Source organism: Octopus bimaculoides, chromosome 22 (assembly GCF_046866305.1).
Source record: "Octopus bimaculoides isolate indiv1 chromosome 22, ASM4686630v1, whole genome shotgun sequence".
In the NCBI taxonomy this organism is placed as follows: domain Eukaryota; kingdom Metazoa; phylum Mollusca; class Cephalopoda; order Octopoda; family Octopodidae; genus Octopus; species Octopus bimaculoides.
In genome coordinates this window covers 13,702,206-13,714,705 of record NC_142949.1, presented here as the reverse complement: position 1 = coordinate 13,714,705, position 12,500 = coordinate 13,702,206, and positions in this window count along the sequence as shown.

Below are 12,500 nucleotides of genomic sequence, written 5' to 3'. Positions count from 1 at the left end.
TGAACCAAATATTATGAATAATAAAATTGATGAACAAATATAAACGAGAAATAACCAAAGAGAAATTGAGAATACAGAATATATTAAAAATAAATGGATAGGAATTATGCTATGAAATTACTGGAATGCTGAAAAACCGTTTATATTCCTTTGTCTCTCGTTCTTTTTGAATGATTGCAAATTGTCAAAGATTTAGAATTATTCACAGGTAGTTCAGATAAATCAGAAGTTTACAATCATATTTTACCTAAGGACCTCTTTGATTACCATTTTACTTTGACGAACTCTCATAACCATTGGGTGTTTAAAAACTAGTTTTATAGAAACTTCTTTCAAAATCCGTTTTGGTTTCACACATTTTCTTGTGTTGACTGAACCATGTAAAACGTGGTTCTCAACCACTTTTTATATGTAGACCCCTTTGATTACTATTTTATTCTGGTGGACCCCACCACGGCCATTTCATGTTTAAAAACTGGTTTCATAGAAACTTCTTTCAAAATTCCTATTTTGGTTTTTCAGATGTTAGATTGTGTAAATTGAACCATGAGAGAAAGAAATCTGTTTCTTACAACAAATACTTCAAAAGCAAAATTTTTCCATCGAGCTTTAGAATACTATTGTGGACCCTAATTTACTAATTTGCTTGCGTGGTACCCTAAAAATCTTATATGGACACCCTGGAATTATATGAACCCCGGTTGAAAAGTACTGAGATAAATACAGCTAAAGGTTTGGATTGACTTTTCGAGAAATAGTCTTATATATTGGGTCATTTCATAAATAATGCTGTTTTTTTTTTTCAATTGCATGAACTAAATTCGGAGGGGGACGGAATAAACTACCTGCATCAACTTGCTATAAAAGCAGGTATTAATTTTACCGTGTCCCTATTCTAATTTGATGTTCTGAAAAGTCCAGTTCAATTTTAACAGTTATTTTTTCAAAGCTTTAATGGAAGTGACAAAGGAGCATATGCAGTAAAGGCAACAACGCAACGAAAAGTGTGAGGAGTATTAATGCAGCCTATGGGGATTGGACAAGCGTAAACTAGTGTCAACGGTGGTTCCAGAAATTCCGAACCGGAAACTACAACCTAGAAGACGAACCTCGTCCTGGAAGATCTGTAGACCTTGACGAGGAAGCCCTGCAAACCCTGGTGGAACAAAATCTCATCATAACTGTTGAGGAACTACCAGAGAAGCTTGGATTTGGTCGTTCAACCATTCATCGACACCTGCGCTAGAAGAAAATTGACCAACTTTGGTTTCAAGACTGAAGTTGTTCTTCCATCAGGATAATGCTCGGCCACACTCAGCAAGGATGACATTCGAAAGGCTGGAGCAGTTTGAATGGGAAACGATGCCCTACCCATTATATTCGCTAGACATTGCCCCATCTGATTATAATTTATTCTGCAGTTTTCAAAATCATTTGGACGGAAAAATATGAATTCTGCAGACGAGTTCAGAACAGTAGTGGTGGAGTATTTTTCGTTGTGGTCAAGTTAAGTTTGGAAGTCTACCAGATAGAGGAAGAGTATTGTAGAAAATGAAGGATAGTATATTTTAGATTAAAAAAGAACTTTGTTTATCTTAATTCTGATGACTCAATATATATATTTATGTAAACTTGAGATTGCTAAAAGGCAAGGCAAAATTCAATACAGTTACCGTAGTGAAAAATTATCTCGTATGGTGAAAAGGTGTAAAAATACCATCTCTGCTCTGAGTCACCACCTATCGGATTCCCTGGCATCGATGTTTCTAGTTTTTACGACGTTATCAATGGGAAATACTGCAGTAAATTCGCCTTTTAGCAGTTGAAATATATCACAAAAATATTTTGAATAACCTGGCGTTTGCTTATGCCTAAACACTACCTGGTACTGAAATATATATATATATATATATATATATATATATATATATATATAAAATGTAACCACATGTGAATCGTTGGCGATTTTTTTTCCTCCATCTTCCTTTTCTCTTGGACTTTCCTCTGCCTCCTGTTTCTGAAGAAGAGCTTTGCTTGAAACGTAAGACTACCTTTCTTTTCTCTGAGCGTCTGCTAATACTTTACGTGTACCACGTCCTTGCATTGTTATTTTTTGTGCTTGTTTTTCTTTTTACGGGATTTACTCTGTGTGTGTGTGTGTGTGTGTGTGTGTGTGTATGTGTGTGTGTGTGTAAGCGTGTGTGTGTATGGGTGTGTGTGTGTATGTAAACTTCCCTCGAGGATATCGGCTTTGATTCCTTGATTTAGTTATTTTTCGAGGTATTATATGAATGATACAACTATCATTATAATTATCATTACACTCTGGCTTAATAGGGTTTAAAAATCAACGACTATCCCCAGAAGTGAAGAGATTTGTTCTCAGTGCCTGCCTTCTTAAATTGGAAAATATACTAGGTTCCTTAAAGAGTCAGATTTGTTGCAAGACAAAATTAAACAAAATTTGCATTTTTTCACATGGAAATTTAAACCAAATTCTATTCGCCAGGGAGAATCGATGTTATGGAAATGTTTATATTATCTCTGTAAATAAGTTAGTTATGTATTTCATGATTCTACATTCCATCCTCACTCACTGATTGATAATATATAAGTGCGAGTGTCGTCTCTCTGTCTGTCTGTCTCTGTCTCTGTGTCTCTGTGTCTCTCTGTCTCTCTCTCTCTCTCTATCTCTCTCTCTCTCTCTCTCTATCTATCTATCTATCTATCTATTTGTCTGTCTGTCTATCGATATAGAGAAATCGACAGATAGACATCAATGTATTAATAGAACTCCAATTACGAATAATCTCAATTCCTCACAACCGACAATTGTTTCCATACTCAAAAAATTCAAATAACAAAATTAAACCATGATGCATTTGAATATATTTAATTAAATATTTCATCAGGGTTAGAAATCGATATAAAAAGGAATCACAACTCAATGGATTGATTGATCATTGATCAATGATCTTTTTAGTACTTTTCCGATACACTGGATAAAAATCAGGGAACTTGGATGCTAACATCCCTTTACGAGGTATATATATCCTCGCAATAATGTGTATGTATATATATATATATATATATATATATATATATATATATATATAGGCGCAGGAGTGGCTGTGGGGAAAGTAGCTTGCTTACCAACCACATGGTTCCGGGTTCAGTCCCACTGCGTGGCACCTTGGGCAAGTGTCTTCTACTATAGCCTCGGACCGACCAAAGCATTGTGAGTGGATTTGGTAAACGGAAACTGAAAGAAGCCCGTCGTATATATGTATATATATGTGTGTGTGTGTGTTTGTGTGTCTGTGTTTGTCCCCCCGACATCGCTTGACAACCGATGCTGGTGTGTTTACGTCCCCGTAACTTAGCGGTTCGGCAAAAGAGACCGATAGAATAAGTACTATGCTTCCAAAGAATTTGTCCTGGGGTCGATTTGCTCGACTAAAGGCGGTGTTCCAGCATGACCGCAGTCAAATGACTGAAACAAGTAAAAGAGTAAAAGAGTATATATATATATATATATATATATATATATATATATATATATATATATATAGGTATAGGTTAGAGGTGTTTAAAGCCCCTAACGGATAGATATATATCTAAAGGCACTCCTAGTAATTACCTCAGTAGGTATAGTCCTTGGTAAAAGGTATACGGCAGCAGGTAATTTGCCCAGTAAACCGTAGTTTAATTTATATAGACGATAAGAAAGAAAATGGAGGAAAAATAGTAATAAGAATCTTAACTAATTAAATAAGGCTTCCTGGCGCAAAAGACACACTCATCATTATTATCTTCCCTCCATTTTCTTATCGTCTCTCTCTCTCTCTCTCTCTCTATATATATATATATATATATATATATATAGTGAGAGAGAGAAAGAGAGAGAGAGAGAGAGAGAGAGAGAGAGAGAGAGAGACAGACAGACAGACAGACAGACAGACAGATGATAAGAAAATGGAGGAAAAATAGCAATAAGGAGTGTTTCTACGCAGGGTCTGTAGTGAAGATCATGACTTTGCAGCTCAGTCTCAACTCATGGCTCGGCATTTGATCCTACGTGGATATCCCCTCACCACTATCCACACCAACCTTGCCAGAGCACTTTCCGTGGACCGCGCATCTTTCTCCTTCGCCCCCCGAACCGCGTGTTGTCTCCTGCCTTCTATTTCCGCTCACCTTCCACCCCACTATCCTACCTCTCCAACGCACCATGCTCTGAGCCTTCCGGAGACTCCAGTCCGACCATTCCACTTCACGCATATTCTCTAACCGACCCCCTCTCCTCCTTCAAACGAGCCCCCATCCTACGAGACCTCTTGGTCGACAGCTTCTTCCCTAACCCAACCTCCCAACCCGGCTCGTTCCCCTGCTCCCACCTACGCTGCCGCACTTGCCCTTACCTCTCCATCACCACCCTCCTCTCCGGCACCCATCATCGACCCTATCACATCACCGACTCCTTCACCTGCACTTCTACCAATATCATCTACTGCATCTCCTGTTCTCTCTGCCCTTCCCTATACATCGGGCAAACGGGACACCACTTGGGTGACCGGTTCGCAGAACACTCTTTGCAACACTGTCCGTGTTCGGATTGTCCTAGCACAGGGGCCACCCGGACTCCCGTTTGCGCCACGAACAGGGAATAATCTTCTCTCTTCGCTTCTTTGCGCCACATGGGCTCAACTCTCCTCCCCTCTTTATTTAACCTCCCCCCTTGCTTCTCTCCCCTCACACCTACTTCCTCCCACCCATCTCTCCTTTCTTTCTCCGACTCCTACTTCTTCTCTTCACTCCTACTCTCCTTCTCTCTTCTCTTCACTCCTACCCACCTTCTCCTTCTCCACTTCATCGTCACCCCTCCCTCGTAAGCCCAGCCAGCCCACCCTTACATATTCCAATTCCACCTTCCCTATCCTTCCCATGCCACTCCACCCCATCCCTTACACCCACTCCCACATACCCCACCTCTACCCCCATCCTTCTTCCTACCCACATACCTCACCTCTACCCCACCCTTTGCCTACCCACATATCTCACCTCTACCCCTACCCTCAGCCTAACCCACACCCCACCCTTGCTATCCTCACTTTCGCCTCCCCCACCTCCCAACACCATCACACCACACCACACACCACTACACCATACACCACCATACCACAACACATCACATCACAACACATCACACATCACAACACACCACCACGCGCACACCAGCACTGACCAAATACCAGGCCCACATTTTTATACCTACACATACACACGCACACGTCAAGATCGCCAAGATTCTTCCGCTCGTACATACATACTCTCGTATACACACGCATGAACACCTTCGTTTCGAAACCACCACTACTTTATTATCTCCCCTTTTTCCCTAGCTCTCCTGTGTGACCCTTCTGTCCGGTATTCGCCATGACAGATCGCCAACCAGTACACATTCTTCATTTTCTCTCCTTGTTTCTTTCTGTGTTCCTTTCTGTGCGAATTCACCAAAAAAAGACGAAACAGGTGGTGTAGACATCAAACAGATGTATTAATATAACGCTCAGGAAGTGAAAAAGTCTTTAACGTTTCGAGCCTACGCTCTTTCACAGAAAGGAACACAGAAAGAAACAAGGAGAGAAAGATTCAATTGAATTAGTTACTTAATTTGAGGCACCTAGTCAGTCCCGTATATTCTGCACAGCTCGAAGCAAGGTGAATAAAAAATAAATAACAAGGATGTCCAGGTATTAGCGCATTACGACCTGCACATCCTTGTTACTTATTTGCTTTTTATATATCAATCCTTTGATTGATATATACAGTAAATACAAAGAACGATCAATTGAAAAAACAGAAAAAAAAAACGAACGTGGGGACGTGCAGAAGCAATATATTAATTTGATACTTGGTGAAGGGGGAGAGAGTTGTTAACGTTTCGGACATAGCTCGTCGTCGGAAACAGGGAAGTCCAAAGAAAAAGGAGGAAAAATAAGGAAAAATCTCCAACAATCCCAGTGTGGTTACATATACACACACATACACACGCATATATATATATACATATGTATGTGTGTGTGTATGAATATGAATATAATATATGAGTATGCATATGTGTGTGTATATATGTATGGATGTATATGCGTGTGTACATATATGTTGTGTGTACAGTTAGATGCACAGCTACTGTATAGGTTAGAGTTCCACGGAGATTATCCTTATCCAGTCACCTTCCATTATAGTGGATAGATTACCACCGTACCTGGTCGTGTTACTAGTTATTATACATAGGCCCTATGCCAAGGGAGCATAAGAAGGGCAACCGTCATATATTACATCGAACCTCTATTGGTCTGTTACTAAGCGTATCAACCCTAAAGAATGAAAACCAAAATCTTACGGTACCATATGAAAATACGACAATAAACAACTGTTTCTTGGTGTTGCCAATCAAAAGGACACAAACTACATTGTATGTATAAATTATAAGTCATTCAGTTTATCGTATAGTTAGTATTTCCTGTTTCGTTTGACCTTATTTCCTTTTATTTTTTGAAATTTGTTTAACCTTCTCATTGTCTAGCAAAAACGAAGAAGAGTATCAATAAGGTTGAAATTTATATTGTATTTGTTGTTGTTATTATTATAATAACCGATTTCTTAAAATAATTTCGATAAAAGAAAGTTATTTATGTGCTTTTAGTGTGAAAGAATTTCTAAAAGACTATTAAATGGCGAAAAATTGTTGCAAAGATGACTGTTTGGCGTCCATCCATTTTGATTACAAAATAATATCTGGCTACATTAAAATAAAAGATGGCGACTATCTAGAATCTCCCCGATGCATTCCAGCGATAAATTGGATCTGCTAAACTGAAAAGAAAGGATAAAGCTTCTTAAAGGAAAAAATGAAACCAAAAAAACAAGCAGAGAATGAACTAATATTGAAAGGGACTTGAGGCAAACATTTTAAATTATATTAAACGGTTTTATTGTTATTTTTCAAATAGTTTAATACAATTTGTCAAATTGATTTTTTTTCTCTTACTCTTAATTTAAATACGCCATGCACACACACACACAGACATACACCTTCCCCCCAAGAAACAAGAACACGAAGTTAAAATACAACAAAACTCGTGAATCTTTTTATAATAACAATACTATTTTTCTTCCCCTCTGGCAATGAAAGACGCTTGACAAAGCAGAAAAGAAAAATGGCGTTTTCTGCTGACATACAATTTTTCTTTCCTAATTTTTTTTTTTATACATTCATTCGTTTATTTTTTTCAATTTCTTTTCGGAATTGCGAAAGCGATTATTGGCTTTAATGTTCAAGGCTTAGTTTGCAAACCAAAGCAAACAGGATCAGATTTAACCAATACATTAGATTGATAATGATCAGTTTATTCTTAACGACACGAGGAAATATGTGCAAAGCCACACATTGTTTGAATTTATTCCACACAAAGCGTGATAAGTGCCTGAGTTCGTCTCTTCCTTACAAAAGACAAACTGTTTAACTTTGTTGATTTACTGTGAAGATCAAAGATAGCTTTTATTCTTTATTTAATATTTGTATTTATACATTTATATTTATTTTATTCTATGTTTGTTCAGGATTTGTTTGCTAAAGCGTTTTCCAGGAGCAAAGATCGAATTTTATGTTAGAAAGAGAGAACTGAGGATGTGAAGTGTTCATGATTTGTTGGAAACGTTATCAACGTTTTCTAGGATGTTTGCCTCTTACGTTACAACACTGGGAAATAATCATTGACTTCAAAGTTTGACATAAGGGGAAGGGGAGCAGGTTGATTACATGGACCCCACTGCACAAGTGATATTTATTTCATAGATGAAAGATGGACGTAAAGACAGACGAAATGCCGCTAAGCATTTTGCCCGGCGTGCTAACGATTCTTTCAGCTTGCCGCCTTATACTAGGAAATAATCAGTGATTTTAAACTGACATAATACCAACAAGTACAGGGAAAGTTTAAGTCGATTATATTGATCTCAGTGCTCAACCGGTACTTATTTTATCGACACTGAAAAGATGAACAGTAATGTCGACAATGGCGGAATTTGAAATCTGGTGAAGACGGAAGACTGCTGCTAAACGCTACGCCCGGCGTGCTAACGATAGCGCCAGCTTGCCGACTTACACTGGGAAATAATTATTAAAAGTAAATCAATAAATAGTGGCAGTAGTTTTCAGAAGCTCTCAAAAATGGCAATCTATTTATTTCCTGTTTAAAATTTTGAGTTAAAATTATCTAATATTTACTAGATCCAGTATGGCAGAGCTTTGATGCCTGCGGTTAATCATGTAACGCATCTCACACCACGGTATTATCAAAATTATACACGTCATTATATTTATACTTGTTCTGAAGATTATGCTAAAGAACATTTTAAGTTAAAACCCTAAATTAACTACAGTACATGACCATAAATAATATAACATATTTGGAAAATCATTGGAATTTCCTGATACTAAAAATTATTTAGTCACGTAATCTACCTCCTATTCAAGCTGAGACAATATCTAAATATTAATATGGACGGAATTCAAAAATTATGTTTTATATATATATATATATATATATATATATATATATAACAGTACAAATAAAACAGGTGGGAAAAAGATTTTATTTAGTACGACACATGTTTCGGCCACTTTTGAGTCTCTTCGGGTACATAAATAAAAAAAGTCTCATTAAAGATCGGTTTTGTCTATCGCTAAATGTCTGTCAACTTTGGGAATGAGTAATATATATATATATATATATATATATATATATATATATATATATATATATATATATATATATATATATATATATATACATTTATATATATATACATTTATATATTTTATATATATATTTTTATTTATATAGGCGTAGGAATAGTTGTGTAGTAAGTAGCTTGCATACGAACCGCATGGTTCCGAGTTCAGTCCCATTGCGTGGCACCTTGGGCAAGTGTCTTCTACTATAGCCTCGGGCCGACCAAAGCCTTGTGAGTGGATTTGGTAGACGGAAACTGAAAAAAGTCCGTCGTATATCTGTTTATATAAGTATGTGTGTGTATGTTTGTGTCTGTGTTTGTCCTCCAACATCGCTTGACAACCGATGCCGGTGCGTTTACGTCCCCGTAACTTAGCGGTTCGACAAAATAGGACGATAGAATAAGTATCAGGCATAGAAAGAATAAGTACTGGGGTCGATTTGCTCGACTAAAGGCGGTGATACAGCATGGCCACAGTAAAATGACTGAAACAAGTAAAAGAGTAAAAGAGTATAAGTGTAAGTGTGTGTGTATATATATATATATATATATATATATATATATATATGCATATATATATATATATATGCATATATTTATGTGGAGAATGGAGCAACAAATACAAGAAGCAATTCTGTTGGGATAGTTAGCCGTTGTTTTATTATGTGGAGGTTATGTAATGAGTCATTGTGGAGGTTGAGGTTATGTAATGAGTTATTGTGGATGTTATGTAATAGTCATTTACGCACGTTTCAATCTGGCCAATGGTTTGGCAGATCTCTTCAGAATGTTGAGGAGTATGTTAAGAGTTCATGGTGTGAGAGATGTAGGAGAAGTGATTATTGGATATATTAATGTATATGGTGGTATAATAATAGCGATAGGTAAAGAAAGCCTTACGTTTTAGTTGAAGTTGTGTTGGTCTTCCTGTAAGGGGATGTAGGATGGGTGCTATTTAAGCTCATTATTCCGATTTTAATCAAATGCATCTCCACGTGATTTTATGATTGGGGGATCCGTCGTATATTTATAGCACCGGCGGTGTTAGTACAGGGAAGCAACACTAAATTTAGGTGAAAAGGGGGCTAACTCTGGTCTTATTCGTATCTAATTATAATTAATTATACTTAGAACGAAAATTCTTTTATGCATATTTAGTTTTACTTAGGAAGTGTAATGTATTATATATTTAATTATACTTAGAGAATGAGTATTTAGTAGCGTGAAGACAGATTAGGCTAGATTCATATCTCCTGTTTAATAGGTCATTCTTAGCCGTTAGGATCTCGAGGCGTTCAGTTAAACAGAGGTGACAGAGTCTGTTAGTAGGGTTATAGGAATTAGCTACTTTTAGTATGTACCACTTTAGTTTATGTTCTATCTTATTGTCGTTTAGTTCCCAGATATACCTACTAAGCCCAGTTGAATTTGCCTTATTTCTGTTTTTAAAACTGGATAGGTACTCATTATATCTGAGGCGTATTTGGTTTTTCGTGGCACCTATGTAAGATCTAGTGTGGCTGTTTGTTTGTACGTCACATTGGTAAACTATATTATCGGTCTTGCATCTATTGGAGAAATTACATTTATTCCTATCTCTACAGCCACATAGGTTGTAAGGGGTGTCTATGTCTGCATATATATATATACATATATATATATATATATATATATATATATATATATATATATATATATATATATATATATATATATATATATATATGCATATATATATATTTATATATATTTATTTATATATATATAGTCGAAAAGCGATAGACTAAGACAGGTGTATAAACAACAAGCAAGTATATCAGTATAACACTCGGAAAGGTGAGAAAGTCTTTTACGTTTCGAGCCTACGCTCTTCAACAGAAAGGAACAAGAGAAAATAAACAGAGAGAGAATAAAAAACTTTTGGAATCAGTGGTCAATCATATATATATATATATATATATATATATATATATATATATATATATATATATATACATACACCCACACACTTGATTCATTAACACCAGTAGTATAGTAAATAGTATTATTCATTAAAACTGAGTGCAGTGTCTATTATGGTAGCAAACATTTTCCCAAATTCCACAGATCTCCAGATGTAGAAGATGTACTAACTTTACAACACAAGAAAGCAAATCACAATCTTTATGAAGAAAACTACAATTCTGCAATGGAAATGATGGCATCTAATCGGTGTTAAGTTGTAAACTACATTTGCATTCATCTGATGGACCATATATAATTATAAACTTTGAGTTTCTATCTATCTATCTATCTATCTATCTATCTATCTATCTATCTCTCTATCTCTCTATCTATCTATCTATCTATCTATCTATCTATCTATCTATCTATCTATCTATCTATTTATCTATGTATGTATGTATGTATCTATCTATCTATCTCGTCAACTTTTTCAAGTACCACTTGAAAAGGAGGATGAGGATAGAGAGGAAAGTGTTGTCGAATGAAAGTTTCAATAAAAAATGGGTAAATGTGGCAAGAATGGTAAGAATGAAAGACGACACCATTTTAAGCATAGACTTGTAACAAAAAGAGACAAAAAGAGAGAAGGTACTTACTTTCATGTACCTTAAAAAAAAAAGCCTGAGGTGACCGTGGTCTTTTCCGTAGGCTTTTCTCTCCACGGATAAACCTAATCTGTTCCCCGTTTTTTACATCGACTGTGATACACGATCCCTATTGATCGCCCCCTCCCACGTTTTTTTTTTTTTTTTTTTCTTCCCGCGATCCCTTTTGATCCAAATTATCCCCCCCCCCAAAGCTCTACTTTGTAATTTGTCCATTTTCTGTATTTAGCCCTGTGTGGCTATAATAAAAAGATATCTATCTATCTATCTATCTATCTATCTATCTATCTATTTATCTATCTACCTATCGATATGTCTGTTTGTGTGTGTGTGTGTGTTTGTGTCTAAGATGATGAAGATAATCAGAGGATTTCACGACGGCATGAACGCAAGATTAGTTAACGGCTGTTAAGATAATGATTTCCCCGTCTCTCACAGAGTCAAGCAAGGATGCGTTCTTGCACCAACACTCTCTTCATCTCCCTTTTTCTCTCTCACTTTAAAAATTTAGATCTGGGCATTCAGATCACATACAGGACAGATGGACGTATCTACAATACTCAACACCTGAAAGCAAATACGAAGTCACTAAATCACGTGTTCATGAATTCATGTCTGTTGATGACTCTGTAATTGTTGCCACTCGAAGGATGAACGTCAAAGACTTAAAGACTCTCTGCCGGCGGCACCAAGCGCCTATTTACTCACAATAAACGCCAAGAAGACTGAAGCGAAGTTCCTACCATCTAAGGGCTCAACTGCAAATAAGCCCGAAATAAAGATTGACGGCAAAGTCCTCAACAATGTCGAACCCGTCAAGTATCTTGTTAGCGGTCTCTTCTTTTCCAACAGCTTTGATTAGGAGATATCAAGTCGCATCGCCATAATAAGCGTGTGTGGAGTGAAAGAGGCTTGAAACTGGGGACAGCGTGTGCAGTGTTCAAACTTGTAGTCGTGACTGCCCTGCTGTATGGATGCGAGTCGTGGACTCTCTATTATAGGTATGTCAAGCTGCTAGATCAGTTTCACAAGTGCTGAATGCGACGTATCTTAAACATAAAATGGTACCATAGAGTCTAAAATCTGCAG